Source organism: Dasypus novemcinctus, chromosome 14 (genome assembly GCF_030445035.2).
Source record: "Dasypus novemcinctus isolate mDasNov1 chromosome 14, mDasNov1.1.hap2, whole genome shotgun sequence".
In the NCBI taxonomy this organism is placed as follows: Eukaryota; Metazoa; Chordata; class Mammalia; order Cingulata; family Dasypodidae; genus Dasypus; species Dasypus novemcinctus.
In genome coordinates, this window is record NC_080686.1 from 22,737,417 (window position 1) to 22,755,927 (window position 18,511).

General features: G+C 35.6%; 1 protein-coding gene across 2 annotated transcripts in view; it reads right to left on the reverse strand.

Moving 5' to 3' along the window:
• Positions 1–7: 7 nt before the first annotated feature.
• Positions 8–18,511, reverse strand: part of CA8 (carbonic anhydrase 8) — a 133,656-nt gene continuing 115,152 nt past the window's right edge. The window contains exon 9 of one of the 2 annotated variants that reach the window (XM_004484330.4): positions 8–3,945. The gene's annotated coding sequence lies outside the window, so the exon portion shown is untranslated. Of the gene's footprint in view, positions 3,946–16,521; positions 16,543–18,511 lie in introns of those variants that run through there. The other variant, XM_071207825.1, reaches the window with a different exon arrangement.

Consider the following 18,511-nt stretch of genomic DNA (forward strand, 5'->3'; position numbering starts at 1 on the left):
AACTCAATAAATATAAACTTGTTCTCCTTTTATTGCTCAACTTCTTTAATAGACATAAATTATATAAAATAATCATTATAACAGTGTATTAATGGATTTGTAGCAAATATAGATATAATATGTATAACAAAAATAGCACAAAAAGGAGGAAGGGAAAAGACAGTTGCATAGGAGTAATCATTCTGTAACTAAATGGAATCAAGCTAGTATAAATTTAAAGTAGATTCTGGCACATAAAGTTGTATTTGGTAGGCCCTAGAATAATCGCTAAGAAAATAACTCCAAAAGTACACTGAAAACATCATTAAAGAAATTAAAATTTCACACTAGAGGAGAAAAAGAGGAACCCAAAACTATGAGACATGTAGAAAACAAAAAGTAAAATGGCAGACAAAAATTCAATTATACAATAACAACAGTAAGTGTGAATGTGTTAATTCAATCAAAAGGCAGACTGTCAGTCTAGATAAGAAAAGCAGACCCAAACATAAGCTGTCTATAAGAGAAACTCTTCAGATTCAAAGATACAAAGTGAAAAATAAAAGAAGGGAAAAAAGCGTATCATGCAAACAGCAACCATAAGAAAACTGGAGTGGCTCTACTAATATCTTACAAAATAGACTTTAAATAAAAATGTTTACTAGAGATAAAGGGACAATTCATAATGATAAAAGAGTAATTCCACCATCAAGATATAACAATTATAAACATAAACACCCAATGTGTATATACTATATAAAGGTAAAGTAACATTATATACTGCATATTATTTGTAATCTACTATATGCGTATATACCACATTAGTATCTGACAAAATATATTTTCAAACAAGTTGCTACTAGAGTTTAAGAGGAACTATTTATAATGATAAAAGGATAATTCCATTATGAAGATAAAAGTTAGAAACATATATATTTACTAAGAAGAGAGCAGCACAATGTATGACAATGCATGAAGCAAAACCTGACAGAATTGAAGGAAGAAACAGACCATTTAACTTCTGTACATGACTTTCAACAAAGGATAGAACTAAGCAGAAGATCAACAAGGAAACAGAAGATCTGAACAACACTATAAAGCAACTAAAGCTAACCAACTATAGAACACACCTCCCAGCAATAACAGAACATGTATTCTTCTTGAGTGTGCATGGAACAGTCTTCAGGATATACCATATGCTAGACCATAAAACAAGCCTCAATAAATTTAAAAGGATTGAAATCACACAAAGTATGTTTTCTGACCACAATGAAGGGAAATTAGAAATCAAGAACAGAAATTTGAAAAATTCACAAATATGTGGAAATTAACACACTCTCCTAAACAACAACTGGGTGGTCAAAGAAGAAATCACAAAAGAAACACTGAAATCAATGAAAATGAAGGCACAACATACCAAAACTTATGGAATGCAATTAAAGCAGTGTTCAGAGGGAAAATTATAGCTGCAAATGCCTATATTAAAAATGAAGAAAGATCTAAAATCAATAACCCACTTTAAGACACTGGAGGAAGAGCAAGCTAAATCCAAAGCAAGAAGAAAAAAGAAACAATAAAGATTAGAGCAGAAATTAATGAAAAAGAAAATGAAAACACAATAAAAAAAACAAAACAAAAATAAAAAAAAATCTAACATGGGTTCTTCAAAAAGAGACAATTCAAATTATATTATCTGGCAAAGTTTCTGAAAACACTATTATTTATACACCACCAGCCACATTACTTAACATGAATCAGAGGCACTTATATCTATGTAGCTATGTGAAGAAGCACCTCTGTTTATTGCCCTTTTTTACTGTTATCTACTCTAAACTAAATTCCAAACTCTGTGAAATATGCTCTCTAACCATAGTAAACGCCTCCCCATTTGCTTTGGAAGGCTCCTTCTCCATCTGCAGGGGACTTTTGTTGTTGTCATTCTTTCCCATCTTGCCATCAAAGCAGGAGAGATTTAAGAAGCTATTTACACAATTGTTTGTTGACAAATTGCCTTTTCTAATTCATTCCCAAAAAGCATCATCATAAACAGCATACATATTTTGAGTCTGAGGTACCTAATTGCGGAATGAAGGCATTTTTCCATATTAAAGAATATTAAGCCTCAGTACAATCTCACCAATGGACACCCTGATTTAGATGCTTCCATTAAAAAAAAATAAAACTCTCTTTAAGAGTGGGAAATATGGGCATGCTAGATATTACCCTGAAAGTCATCTGACTAAGGGTTTGTGTTGTTATTATTGGTATGTTTGATTATTTTCTATTTTTCGGGCCAATATGAAAACTGCTAGAAGAAAGGAAGTCCAAAACAGCTCCAGCTGCTCAGCACCAACACAGGCTGTGCACCTGTGTAGTATTTTTCCCAGGGCTGAAAACCAGGGTCTACCCCAGGGAGCACTATTTGACAGGCCTCTCACTCACCAAGGGCATGGAAGCCAGGTGTTTGATGCTAACTATAGGAGCTATACCTGCAGCCGTTGTTTGGCATGTGTGTGGTAAAAGCACTAGCCGGTATGATGTAAATATGGCGACATACCGCAGTTTTTGTAACTGTGCTTTGCCATTTCTTCATTGTTGTATACAAAATACCATAAAAAGGAAGAATCCAGGGTCTCTTTGCACCTCTGATGCTGCCCTGAGGTGGTCCAGAGCCACCCGCAGACCCTAACCCTTCACAGGGCTCCATGTGGCCTCACTTGACCCAGCTCTAGTTCCTTCCTCTCCCTCCCAAACATCCAAGATGCCCCTTCTTTGGTTTCATATTCAGGGATACTTAATGTGATTTTTCTTTGTATTTAATGCTTTCATTACGACAACTTCTACCTAATGCATCTAAAATCTCTGAACACATACTGAGCCTACCTACACATTATTTTGACTTCTTAGATATTTTGCATCACAAAATTTCCTTCATATTGGGACTATACTATTGAAGTCACTAGTTTTACAACAATAATAACAAACATTTATTAAGTACTTTGTACCAGACACTATAGTTACTGCTTCACATAAATTATCTCATTGTCACCTCCAGGTGTAATAAACATATGCTTGAATTTGCTAGTAGTACTTAAAACTATTAAATAAGTATATTGTTCCTTATTCTTGAAAGAAATGTTTAACATCCTGATGAAATGAAATTCAAAGAAATATTTTAAAGTCTTACAAAGTAAACAACACTAAATTAATGACACTATTAAATTTATATTAATCATAGAAAATAAAGCTATTTCCTGGTACCTTGTACCCATCTTCTTTCTATTCAACTTATTTCTTATATCTTTCTCAAGTTTCTAGAAACCACAGCTTCTAGTATGTCAAATATATATAATGATCAGACTCAAATATTCAATTAAATTCTCTAAGAAACCAAAATATAAAGTATTATATTGTTGCATTAATTCCCAAAATGTTTCCTATAATGGCAAGCCAGCATGACATTCACTGGGATATGGCTACTGAAAAATAACAGACAAAAATAACATTAGACCCTTCATATTGCATTCAAAAGCTCTATACTGTTCTTGATCAAAAACTCTTATTTTATTACCAAGGGTTACATTATTCTCTGAATGCATGAGAGACAGGAAATCAAGAGCTATGAATGCTGGGAATGTATTTTTTCTAACTGCCTCAATATTAATACAGGATATATATTCATATTAATAACAACCTCTGAAAACTAGTTTCATTCCTTCTACACATAAGAAATAAAGTCTGTGCAAAAATCTGAATACTAACAGTAGTGCTGTGGATATATGATATAGGGCTTATTTTGAATGTACAGCCATTTCTAATATTTCATTAGAGTATGTGCACAGGCAACTGTCACAGAGGTCCACTGAGGATGGATTCAATGAAGACAGACTGCAGGCTTTGCGGATAAACTGAAGCTGCAGCTCAAAAGTTTCTGCATCTCATCACTATCAGGCCGTTGTCTTCTTCCTTTAGGCAGAAAGAATGAATCAATTATGTTACTGACATTTCCCCATCAAGGACTGGAAAGCTTTTTCACAGTCCAACAAGAGACAGTCAAAACCAGAAATTTCAGGTTAAAATGTGGAAATTTCAAAAGTATCTTCATGCTTAAGTTTGTTGTCTCTGCAAGTTTCAATCTCCTCCGAGCCCACCATAATTCTACTTACCCAGCAGAAACTACTAAGGCAAAAATTCATAGAAACAAATATTCTCTACCAAAACAAATAAATGGCTCCTTGGAGTATTTTGTTTTTAAAAAATCCAATTTGTATATTAATCATGTCTAGTAATAAAGACAATAAAGCTTTAAGCCATTATCATTAACATCCTATGTAATAATCACTGGAGGATGGTAAATGCTTGAGCACAGGCAGCACTTCTTATTCCCCAAATGACTTTACAATTCTATTAATAAACAGATAAATAATAAATAGAAATGTGTACACAAACTAATAGCACTTCTTGAGATATTAAATAACATGCTTCCCATTTAGGAAAATGACATCAGATAAGATTTTAGTTTTATGACACAGAATTGTCTTGCTAGCACCGGCCATAGGGAAACTGATACCCTCCTACATTGCTGGCTCAATCTTTTGGGAATAAATATCTATTAAAATTTAGGATGCATATACATTTGGATCTGGAATTACACATCTAGGAACATACCACACCAATATAATCCAGCTGACAAAAATTTTTATGTGTAAAGATATTCACTGCTGCAGAACACTGGAAACAAACTAAATGGGCATCCTTCCTTAAAAAATTATGATACAGTAGAATACTTTACAATTGCCCATATATAGGTTTATATGTGTGTATAAAATTTCTGTGAATATATATGAGAAATTATTTGTAATGTTGGGATATATGTTTCCAAATTAAATTTCCAATAAGAGCAAATATTTATTTTAAGATGATGCCTCAAAGATATGATGTTGAAGACAAGGTAGGATACTGTTTATATTTCAGAATTATAAACCCAAAACATATACATCAAAGTGACTGAGATGAGACTAGCTGATGATCAAACTGTAACGTCACACCACCTCGGAAACAAGGGGAGCCTAAAGGTCGCTTGCATGATCCAACACATCAAAGAAAAGAAATGTAAATATGGAGTCACTCTAATCGCACAAGGTCAGGCCTTAACCCAAAGCAGAGTGACATTAACACTCAGCATCCTCCACGTTCACTGGCATTCCCATTGGTTACTGAAGCTCTAGGTGCTTGATTCAGAGGGTGCTCAGTAAATGCCAAATGGAGTCCTATTTGTTTGGGGGAGGAACCTGTTGGTGAATCTGGGTACTCATTACACTAAAATCTCCCTCACAGAAGAAACTAGAAATAATAATGTCTTATGCTTTAGGAAACTTTGTCCCCTCTATATTTTAAAGATAAAGCCCCAACGTCAAGGGGCTCTGAGGACAATCTTTACGTTAGCTCTCCCCCAAAACATACGCTTGGTTTTGTCTACTATAGATATCAGGTTAACTGGGAAAAGGTTCCAGCTGATCACAGTCTGGGGTATGGGATTTGGAATCAGAAACCCAAATTCAAATCCCAGCTCTGTGACCAAGTTGCTGTAAGAATTTAGGCTATTTACTTGCCCTTTCCAGTCCCCAGGTAACAATACCTCACTCATCAAGTTTGGGTGAGAATGTAATAAGACAGTAGCTATAACATGGTTATTAGCACAGCATCTCCCAGGCACGTAAGTCAGCTAGGCTGATTTCACTTGATTATAAAGGCAGCTCACTAGAGAGAAAATAAACTACAATACTTGCATTCCAACATAAATGTGAAGGATGGCCTATTATTTATCATAGCATGTGTTTGAAATGCACTTTTTTAGTATTTTGGAGAAAGTTTTCATGTAGGGGAATCAGGTTTGGTCTCATCCACACTATTTTCTCAAGGTCCAGCACAGTCTCTTACTTAGAGCAAATGCTCCAAGAAAGTGTGTATGGGGTCGTGTGTGTAGAATCCACATAACAATGCATAAGAAAATGACCGGAGTAATTTATTTTATTTTTATTTAACTCCTTTTATTTGTATCAAAATTATGCATACATACAGTTTAAAGAGTTAAATAGTTCTATAAGGTTATAAAAATTACTAGTTCCCTGTCCCACTTGCCACCGATTTCCTCCTCAACTCTTGTAACATTATTTTACTAACACCGTAGAGCTAGGTAGCACTACTGGACAGCAAACTTCAATTGTCTGGTTTAGTTTTATCTAAGATTTTACCCTCTTTCTTCTTGTCTGCATCCACACATACACACACACACAAGTATACATCCTTCCACCAACATGCTGTTCTCCCAATACAATACAGTAATAAGAGCAATTTTGTTTGGCTCAATATTCATGTTACTATTATTGTGATGATGTAAATGCTATTCAGAGCTGAACCAAGTATATTAATATATCATTAACTTTCCTTTCTTGCACAACTTTTTTGTTTTCTCTAGACGGGCCTTGCTTTGTTTCTTCCTCAGTTTTCTATGTGCACATAATTAATTAAATCTAAAACTACTTGCCAAATGCCTGGCTCTCCTCTCAAGAGGTTAAGACTTATCATGCACTCATAAATTTCATCTAGAACTTTCCCACCTGCTCACAGCTGGACTTACCCACTCCTTATGCCTGTGATCATACTTTCCCCATCACTCTGGGAATTCCCTTTGTCTTTCTCTTTTGTTGGATCTCCTGTTTCCTGGACCCCACGTGTTCTTTCTTAGCTAATTCCTTCATTTTGGTGAAGCATATTTTCCAGTAGCTTCCTATTATGGGAAAGGTGAATGGGAAATATATTTTCTATGACCTCAATGGCTGAATATGACTATTCTACCCACACGTCTGTTAACAGTTTGGTAGCTTTACCTCCAAATTTTCAAGGTCATGCTTCACTGACTTTTGCTTCTAATGTTGATGTTGAGAAATTTGCTGACGTTCTAATTCCTCGTTCCTTGGTTTCCATCTGGTGTTTCTCTCTCCCTAATTTTGCCCTCTGTGTTCTGAACTATTCATCTACTGTTGCTGTCAAGTCAGGGGGTCCTTGCAATCTGGAAATTTATGTCCTTAAATTCTGAATAAATGTTTTGAATGATTTTGTTTCTGGGTTCCTCTCCTTACATTTTTCTCTGCTCCTTCTAATTTTCCTGTTACTTGGGTAACAGGCCTCCTACACTGGCCCTCTCCTTATCTAATTCTCTTCTGTTTTTCACCATTTTCCCCTTTTGCTCTATTTTCTGAGAAATTTCAATTCTGTCTTCTGATTCTTCTTAAAAAATTTCACTTCTTTTTTAATAGCATCCAGTTGTTTTGTGTTTGCAATTCCTTTTCTATCCTTTCTGAAGACATTAATGATTACTTTTGTGAAGATTTTTCTCTTCCTATAATTTTTTTTTTCTTTTAAGTTGCCTTTTTCTGTTTGTTTTGGGCTCTTTCATGTTGCAGTCTTTCTTTAAATATCCTTAACTGCTGATATTTAAGAATGGGGCACAACAGCAAGAACAATTCCAGAGAGAAAGGTCTGAATATACCACCAGATGAATGGGCTAAGCCATTTCAGAAGGGAGCTATGTGGGACTGGTCAGGCTCTCCAGTGAAGAGCTTCTAGCTTACCTTTCTGGAGAGTAGAGGCCTTTCTGCCAGTTTGTTAGAGGCTAAGTGGGGGAAGTGAGGAATATAGAGTGTGATGGTTAGGCTAATGTGCCAACTCGGCCAGGTAATTGTGCCCAGTTGTTTGGTCAAGCAAGCACTGGGCTAACGGTAATACAAGGACATTTATAGACTTCAGTCACCATTGACTTTACTGCAGTGGTAAATCATAGATAGCTGGTTACAATTATATCAATCAGGGAGACTGCCATCAGCAATGAGTGACGCTTTATTCAATCAGTTGAATGCGTTAAAAGGGGAAATGATTCCACCAATGAGTGAGAATTTTGTCTTTGGACAGCCAACATCTCCAGAACTTGTCAAGAAACTTCACTGGACTTTCATTGGAGCCCCTGGTTGCAGCCTGCCTGCGGAACCTGGACTTGTGCATCCCCACAGTCATGTGAGAGACTCTTATAAAAGCACATACTATTGACAGATATCTCTTGTTGATTCTGTTTCCCTAGAGAATGCTGAGTAATATGTAGAGTATGTGGATAAGTATTTAATCACCCTCTTTTCAGTGAGGTCTCCCAATCCTCAGTTGGGCCCATGTCCCCTAGCCCAAAGGCTCTCAGTTTATCATTTCCAGAGAATACATATGTGCAGGTGTCCACCGCGGTTTGAAAGGGGATTTGGAGATGTAACTGCTTCTCAAACAGCCTTCAACTGATACAGTTTATTTAGCCCCCTTGCACTCCAATTTCTAGAGAAATCTGTTGCCACCAATTCTTGGGACTTTGAGAGATTCTGTCAAGTTAATGGGGTTGTCATGTAAATGGTGTTGTTACATCTGGTACCGTACAACTATCTGCTTCCAGGATCCACAAATTTGTTGGCCTCTTTTTTTTTCTCTATCCTTATAGGTTTAGGGTTTGTAGAAGAAACTAAATTAGTTGCCAATATCTAGTCTATCATTATTTGAAAAAAGTTTCTTTTTATATGTTTGTGTATTTTCTAAAGTTTCTAAAATAACTCTATTAGTTTGTAATCAATATAAATTTATTGAGTAACACAATCTGAAGAAATGACACATGGAATATACAAAGCTAATTAGGCTGATTTTCTCCCCTTTCAGACTTCCTCTAAATGCCCATTTACCTTTATCTAAATAATAAGAAAACTTAATGGAAAAGGGAAATTTTCTAATGTACAGTGATCACTGTCAGTCATGAAGATGACACTGAAGGATAGCAATATCCTAAGGAGCCTTCTAAATCATGAACTATCTCAATATAATGGTAACATATAGTGTCTTTCAAATAACTATTTTTGAACCTAGTCACTTGCTATAAAGAGACCCTAGGGATAGTGTGCAAATCAAATCACTGTTGGGGAATTTCCTGAAAAGCTACCAAAAATAAAAAAGCTTGTGTGTACACACATCTTTCTCCTCAGAGGCCACTGGAGGTCCCCAAGGCTGATGTAAAGTCTGGTTAGCTTGGTTCAGCAGGAAACCCACTTACACAGCTCTCCTTAAGTACAATAATTCAGTGTAAGACCTCCAAGATAAGAGCCTTTTAGAAATAGCAATTGATAGAAACAAGGAAGATTCTTTCTTACAGAACAATCTCTTTCTCCTCTACACTACTGGAGCACTTTCTCAGGGCAGCTTTCACATACTGCTGTGATTTGGAGTTAGCTATATACCTGATTTATCCCGAAACTAGGCTATACCTACTTCTGGGGAAAGTATTTGGCTAGTTATTTTAGTATTTTCATGCAGCACCTAAAACACTGTCATAAACAAAACATACATAGTTAAAAATAAACATATTTCTTCCATTAAAAGCAAGGTGACAGATGGCTCTGGAGTTCAGTGCCTTGCCAGTGGGCCCTACTTTGGAAGTTGTGCCCCTGAATGTGATGGAGTTGGACTCAGATGTGATTTCCCTACACATGCCTCTTCTATCACTTTTACTGAACCTGAGGTTTGTGCTGGGGTTGGTGTATGCTAAGGAGACTTGAATCTCTGGACTGTCCATGTGCCACCTAGGACCAGAGCCTCAGGCAGAGTTGGCAACAGCTATTCCCTGGTTGATTGGACTAACCAGGTCAGCTAACAGGGAGGTGAGGATGGTCAACCACCACACCAGGGAACCAAGAGAGTCTACAACCACAAGCAGGAAAATCCTACCATCAGCCAAGTGGGATCTAAGCCCCCTCTCAATTTAGAGATTGAGTGGACATCACCATCCCAGGGTCCTCAGGATGGAGGAATAAAATATGGATTAGAGTGGACTTACTGGTATTCTACTACAGAATTATTATGACTCAAGCAATGGAAGAAATTGTATCATTGATGTGGAGACAGTGGCCATGGGAGTTGCTGAGGGCAGGGAGAGGGACGAAGTGTGATATGGGGCATTTTCGGGACTTGGAGCTGTCCTGAATGATATTGCAGGGATAGATGCAGGACATTATATATCCTGCCATAACCCACTGAATGGACTGGGGAAGAGTGTAAATTACAATGTAAACTATAATCCATGCTGTGTAGCAGTACTTCAAAATGTATTCATCAAATGAAATGAATGTGCTACACTGATGAAAGAGGTTGTTGATGTGGGAAGAGTGGGAGGGGTGGGGAGTGGGGTATATGGGAACCTCATATTTTTTTAATGTAACATTTTGTATCTTTTTAAAAAAATCCCTCATCCAGAAAAATAAATATTTTTTTTAAAAAGCAAGGGCATCTAGCAACCTTCATTTTCAATATATCCACTCACAACAGAATCAGGTTGTATGGAAGGGAAATAAAGAGAGAAAGACTCAAGGGAAAGGAAGAGGTCAAGAATGTCAAATGCTTGTGAAGATTAAAACTGAAAGGGAGCAGGAAAGATGTCATTGTAAGTAGGAATCTAAACATATTAGAATTAGGAAAAGGAAACCAGGTATCATTGTTAATTATTTAACATTTTCTGGAAGTACTAGCTGGTGCAGTGCAACAAGCTTTAAAATTAGAAAGAGGGAGACAAAACTGGGATTATTTGCAGATGTTATCAAGGTCTATCTAGAAAACTCAAAAGAATCAAATGAAATGTTTTTGTAGACTACATGAACATTTAGAAAGAAGGCCAGGGACAAACCTAAGGAATTATTTTCAAAGTGAAAATATTAACTAAGGGAGGTTCTATGGAAAAATGGCAGAGTAGAAAGTTCCAGGAACCAGTCCTTGAACCAGAACAACTATTCAATGATTCTGAATCAATTATTTCAAGACACCAGAGTCCAGAATAACACTGTGCAGCATCTAGGGAAGAGTGGGAAGAAGAGGCTAGTAATTTGTGACAAATACATCTGAATTTCAATCTTCACACAACAGCAACCATTGCCCATCCCTAACCTTGCAGCAGGCAGCACTGAGGAAGCCATTTCCCCAAGATCCAGGGATGTACATTCTGGGCACTGGGCACTGCTTGGGTTGAGGTTCACCTGCTTTGGTCCTACAGAGGAATGTCCAGAAGAGAAAGGAGGTCTGTTTCTGGAGAGCAGATGGGGCATTCAAATAGTTGTGAACAGCACACTCCTAAGGACACTACCAAAAACTAGCCCAGGACAGGATGTAGCCCACAAATGACAGGGAGGATGCTGAACTCTGCACTCACCTTGGGGTGATCTTCCTGATAGAGGGGCTGAACTCTGAAGGAGAGCAGCAGCCCACACAAAGCCAATCTGCCAAGACTGTGAAAGGTGTGTTTTTTTGCTTAGGTTAGCTTAGTTTTGTTAACTTCTAACACTCAAGAAAATCTTAGTCATATCACCAGCTGGATACAAACTCAAGAAAGAGACATCTTTAAAGACTAATGAAGAAAGAAAAAAAGAATATAAATTACTAAAATCAGAAATGAAAAGGGGAACATTACTACTGAGCCCACTGACATAAAAAGGACTATAAGAGGATAGTATGGGGAAACGGACTTTGGCCCAGTGGTTAGGGCGTCCGTCTACCACATGGGAGGTCCGCGGTTCAGGCCCCGGGCCTCCTTGACCCGTGTGGGGCTGGCCCATGCGCAGTGCTGATGTGTGCAGGGGGTGCCATGCCACACAGGGGTGTCCCCCGCGTGGGGGAGCCCCACGCGCAAGGAGTGCACCCATAGGGAGAGCCGCCCAGCACAAAGGAGGGAGCAGCCTGCCGAGGAATGGCGCCGCCCACACTTCCTGTGTTGCTGACGACAACAGAAGCGGACAAAGAAACAAGATGCAGCAAAAAGACACAGAAAACAGACAACCGGGGGAGGGGAGGGGAATTAAATAAATAAAAAATAATAAATCTTTAAAAAAAAAAAAAAAAGAGGATAGTATGAACAACCGTATGCCAACAAAGTAGGTAACCTTGATGAAATGGACAGATTCCTAGAAACACACAAACTACATACACTGACTCAAGAAGAAACAGAATATCTCAACAAACCAATAACTAATAAAGAGATTTAATTAGTCATCAAAAACCTCCCAGCAAAGAAAAGCCCGTGATGGAAATTTTACCAAACATTCCAAGGACTAACACCAATTCTACTCAAACTCCTTCAAAAACCTTAAGAGGAGGGAATACTTCCTAATTCATTATACAAGGCCAACCTCACCCTCACACTAAAGCCAGAAAAAGACACCACAAGAAAATAAAATTACTAACCAATATCTCCTACGAATATAGATACAAAAATCTTTTAACAAGATACAGCAAACTGAATCCAACAGCACATTAAAAGAAGTATAGATTAGGATCAAGTGGGATTTATTCAAGGTATGCAAGTGTGGTTCAACATGAGAAAATCAATTGATGTAACATACCACATCAACAGACTGAATGAAAAAACATGATCATCCCAACTGATGGAGAAAAGGGATTGGGCAAAATCCATTACCTGTTCTTGATAAAAAACTTAGAAAACTAAGAATAGAAGAAAACTTCTCCTCAACATGATAAAAGGTATAAATGAAACACAGCAAAAATCATATTGAATGGTGAAAACTTTTCCTCCAAAATCAGGAACAAGACAAGAATTATTATTTTCACCACTGTTATTTGACATTGTTTTGGAAGTTCTTGCAGGGTAATAGGGCAAGAAAAAGAAATAATAGGCATCCAATTTAGAAAGCAAGAAGAAAAACTTTCCCTATCTGCAGATGTCATAATCCTATATACAGAAAAAATTCTGAAAAATCATCAAAAAAGCTCTTAGAGCTAAAAAATGAATTCAGCAAAGAGGCAGGGTACAAGACCAACACACAAAAATCAGTAGAGTTTCTATACACTAATAATGTACAATCAGAAGAAGAAATCAAGAGAAAAAATCCATTTATAATAGCAACTAAATGAATGAAATATCTAGGAATAAATCTAGCCAAGAATGTAAAGGACTTATACACAGAAAACTATAAAGCATTGCTAAAAAAAAGCAAAGAAAACCTAAATAAATGGAACGATATTCTATGTTCATGGATGAGAAGACTGAATATTAAGATATCAATTCTACACAAAGTGATTAATAGAGTCAATGCAATCCCAATCAAAATTCAAACAACATTCTTTGTGGAAATGGAAAAGTCAATAATCAAATTTATATGAATGGGTAAGAGGCCCTGAACAGCCAAAAACATCTTGAAAAAGAAGAACAGAGTTGGAGGACTCACACATGACACCTGCACAATGGGAAAAAATATTTGGAAACCACATATCCAATAAGGGTTTAATATCCAAATATGTAAAGAAATCCTACAACTCAACAACAAAAGACAAACAGTCCAATTTAAAACTGGGTAAAAGACTTGAACAGATATTTCTCCAAAGAAAATATACAAATGTCTAAAAGGCACATGAAAAGATGCTCAACATCATTAGTCATTAGGCGCATGCAACACAAAACCACAGTGAGATACCATTTCATATCCACTAGAATAGCTACTATTAAAAAACAAACAAACAAACAAAAAGCAAAAGTACATATGTTGGAGAGTATGTAGAGAAATAAGAACACTCATTAATTTTTGGTGGAAATGTAAAATGGTGCAGCCACTGTGGAAGACAACTAAGTACAGAATTACCTTATAACCAGGATATCACCCTTCTAGGTATATACCCAGAAGTATTGAAAGCTGGGACTCAAACAGATATTTGCTCACCAATGTTCATAGTGATATTATTCACAATTGTCTAGTGATGGGAACAACCCAAGTGTCCATCAACTGATGAATGGATAAATAAATGTGATATATATATATATAATGGAATATTATTCAGCTGGAAAAAGGGATGAAGTTTCAAAGCACATTACAACATGGATGAAACTTGAAGGCATCATATTGAATGAAATAAGCCAGGCACAAAAGGATAAATGATATATGACCTCACTGATATGAAACAATTAGAATAAGCAAATTCAGAGTGAGAATATAGGAAAGAGGTTACCAGGAGAGAGGGTGGAAGTAGGGATTAGGGAGTTAATACTTAAATTGTACAGAGTTTCTGTTTGGGATGATGTAAATGTTTTGAGAATAGGTGATGGTGATGGTAGCATAACATTGTGAACGTAATTAACAGCAATGAATTATACAACTGAATGTGGTTAAAAGTGGAAATTTTAGATTGTATAATGTTATTGGAACCAAAATTAAACAAAAGAACTCATGGGACAGTACAGCACAAACAGTGACTCTATGGTAAACTATGGACTATAGTTAATACAATTATAAAAATGTGCTATCATCATTTTAACAAATGTTTCAAACTAATCATTTTAACAAATGTTTCAAACTATTATTAGTTAATAATAGGGTAGTATATGGGAACTCTGTATTCTATGCATGATTTTTCTGTAAACCTACAACTAGTCTAGTTAATTAAAAATTTTTAAAATTAATGTACAAATATGATAGAAAAAAACTACTAATCAAAACCGATAATAATAACAGTCCACATTTATTGAATGCTAACCCTCTGCTAAGCACTGTGTTGTGCATTTTACAATCCCTCTTTTAATCCTGACAACATCTCTGGAAAGACTGACCTTAGTGTCTCTACTTCACAGATGAGGAAATTGGAGTTGAAAGAATATTAATAATTTGCCCAAAATATGGAGGCGCCATGTTCTCTGTGAAGCCATATCCCAGCCCTACTCCAGAGTCCACATACCTCAGCTAGCTTAAGTTAAGTGAGAAGACCTAAAAACTTACAAAGGACTTCAATAAACATATATCTATGCATTTGTCTTAGATAAAAAATTCAGCATCATAAAGATGTTGATTCCCCTTAAGTTACTCTCAATTCAATGCAAGTGAAAATTTTCAGGATTCTTTTTCTCTTTCTCATTTTTCTTTCTCATCCTCTATTCCTCTTGTTCTTTATTTCCATCATTCTGATAAAATTATTGTACAGTTTATATGGAAGAATTAAACCCATGAAAGTAGTCAGGAAAACTCTGCAAAAAAGAGTAGTAGGACTTCAGTCTTGTCCTACACACTGAAGCTATACCCTGATGCCCCTGACATTGTGGCATCAGTAGATAGACTAATGGAACAGAAGAGGGAATTCATAATAGACCAAGTACTCCCAGGAAACTAACATAATGTAAAAGAGCCTTTTTTAACCAGATTGGCAAAGATGGAAAAATAGAAAACAATGCCAGTGAAGGTGAAGTGAAATGGCTAGTCTGACACATGGTTAGTGGGAGCATAAATTGAAATTGCTCTTGATGAGAGCAGTTTGCTGGCAAGTATTAATGTGAAAACTCTCTAACCCAGTAATCTCATGACTAAGAACTTTTAAAAGAAATAAGTGGATAGTCATAATATTATTGATAATAGCAACACTGGAAATAATCTAAACATACAAAAAGAGGAACGGCTCAAGAAATTTCAATACATAAAATTACCTTATACTCTTTTGAATGTATGACATTAACCTATTCAATGACATGAAAAGATGTATCATCAAACAGATTTTAAAAAGTATGCTGAATATATTCCCATAAGGAATATTATATATCTACATATCCTTGAGTGTATATGCATAAGATATATACATCTTATATATCTTATAAATATAAGATAAACATAATGATAAAGGTAACATTTATTGAATCCTTGACACCATGGACCAAAAATAGTGCTATGTACTTCAGTTATATTATCTCATTGTACCTTCACAACCACTCTATGAGGTAGATACCACCATGGCCTTCTTTTAAGTGTTGGAAAAAAGAGACAGAGATATAAATAACTTTTTCAAGGTCACACAACTAACAGTGGTGCAGCCAGAAGGGGAACTCCAGCCATTCCCACTGTGCTATGGCGCCTCCCTGCTTGCCAGAGTCCTCAAGGGCTGGGCATGGCTGTCATGGAGAGGAGGGTTGAAGGGAGTTCTGATTTCTTTTCATTTTGCTCTGTATTGTTGGAATTTTCTACCATGAGTGTGTCTTATCATTGTAGAAGAGGGAACAAAAATCAAAGAGAGTAAAAAATCAGAGGTGACTTTTGCCACAGCAATTTCTAGGTAGATAGAGAGGAACGGAATTCAATAAACTGAGGAGTGAAAGGATGATAAAGAAGTGGAAAGTATACTGCACGGTTGACAAAAATGACAAAAAAATACTTTATTCAGTGGTGTGAACACAAATTAGGATAACCCTTAGAGAGGGTCCTTTAGCAATATGTTGCCAAAAATCAAAGCATACACATCTTTTTTCCCCAGAAATCTCATTCTCAGGAACTTATCTGAAGCCAAGATATACCAAGATGTTCATAACTTTTTGTCCTTTGTTGAAATGTGGTGTAGCGAAAAGAACATAGGATTTCTCATTAGACCTACCTGGGTTTGAATTCTTGCTTTGCACCTTACTAGCTGTGACCTTGGGTAAGTTACTCAACCCTCTCAGCCAGAGTTTCTTTATCTCTAAAATATAAATAAAAACACATGCCTCATAGAATTGTTGTGAGGATTAAATATGATAAAATACAGCATATTGACAAAACTATAAAAAAGCATTAGTTATTTCCTTCCCATTGCAAACATATATATACCTTAGAATGAATATAAAAAATTTTGGGCAAAACTCCAGGATAAATAACCTGGTATTGGCAATTTCTATTTTTTTTTCATTAAAGCATTATAAAAATTGAAATGTACCTTTTAAAGTTCTTCCAAAGTAAACCTATATTATGATACTTTGACACTTTCTCCAATCTTAATTAGCACTAAACTAATTAACAAAATCGTTTTATACACTACAGTGAGCCACATTTTTCTTCCTTCTTCCCCAATCCCTTGTGTGTTATAAGGGTGATCGAGTATCTAATTACATCTTAATTGAGTACACATACTATACATTTTTCACTAGTTCAAGCCTAATGCTTTCAGTCCAGAAATAAAAGTCAATGATATTAAGTTGAATTGGGATTTGGGCAACTATTATAATGAGAGAAGGTTTGTATTATGTATAATTACAAGTAAATGTGAGTTTTAGCATTATTTCCTGTGGAAATATTTCAGGTATAGGAATGTGCCATAAATGACTAATTTAGATGATTAATAACATTATTATTCTTATTTACAATATTTTATTCCTCATTACAGTGATTTTATTGCTGAGGACCACTAAATACAATCATTCCTTAAGGAAAAGATACCATTGGAGAACTGATGGTTGTACCCACACTAAAATCACAATGAACATTCATATCTGCTAGTAATTATGCAAGTTTCTCAGAAGCAAATGGTAATGGTTGTAGGACTTCTCACTAGCTGCTAACAGAAGGAAAGCATAAATCTTAGAATACTTGGAATTATAACCAGTACCAATAATCAAAAATATTTATTTATAGTAAACCATAAAAATATTGCCATCAAAACAGCATTTCAATGTGGTTAATACTTTTAGAGTATTTCATGAGGTTTTTTCTTCTTGCATTATGGAAGATTACAGAAAGTCAAAGTGGGTATTCTCAGACAATAAAAAGGTTTGTTTGCTTCTTTTCTAAATAAGGGGGAAAACCATGTGGAATAATTTAAAGACCTCTTCAGGCAGAGGGCTTTATTAAAGAACTTCTTGAGATCCAATTCAACTCTACGCATCTAAGAAGTCTCTAAAAATAGTTTATGTAGGCAAGCCCTAAAGACATTAATGAGTTTCTAGCCACTAAAATTCAGAAATTTTGAAGGGATTTAAAAAGAAACCAGGTCCACCCAAACCAATATGTTTTTTTTTTTTTTTAACAATTATTTCATTTGGTGAATGTGTAACCTAATGGCAAATTTCTTGATTGGAAAAACCTCCATATTAACTAACAAGTATTTCAGATTCTGCTAAAGAAATTGGGCATTGTCTAGATTATATTAGCTTTGTATATTGTGAAATGTTTTAACTGGGATGTTTGTTTAATTTAAAGTGAATTGGCACAATATATTGTGTGAAATATAAATATATTATGTGCAATATGAACATGGGTAAAATTGCATATATTGATGTAAGACCATTTTTCTTTGAAGCTGATCAAATATAGGTTAATACCACAAAATGTTAGTATCAGACAAAAAAAATTATACTAAGTGAAGGAGACCAGAGTACTACATATTGTATGATTCCATTTATATAAAATGCAAACATAAATCAATTTATAAAGATGAAATTAGATTAGTAGTTATGTATGGCTGGAAGGAATGCTAAGGAGTGTGGAGTCTTTCTTTTTGGAGTATTGAAATTGTTTTAAAATTTTTGAGATGATGAATGTACAACATTGTGACTATACTAAAGCCACTGATTATACACTGGATAGGTGACATGGTATATGAGCACATCTTGATAAAATTCCTTAATAACAAATAATTGTGCAAGAATAACCAGAAACAGCAGCTATGTACAGCA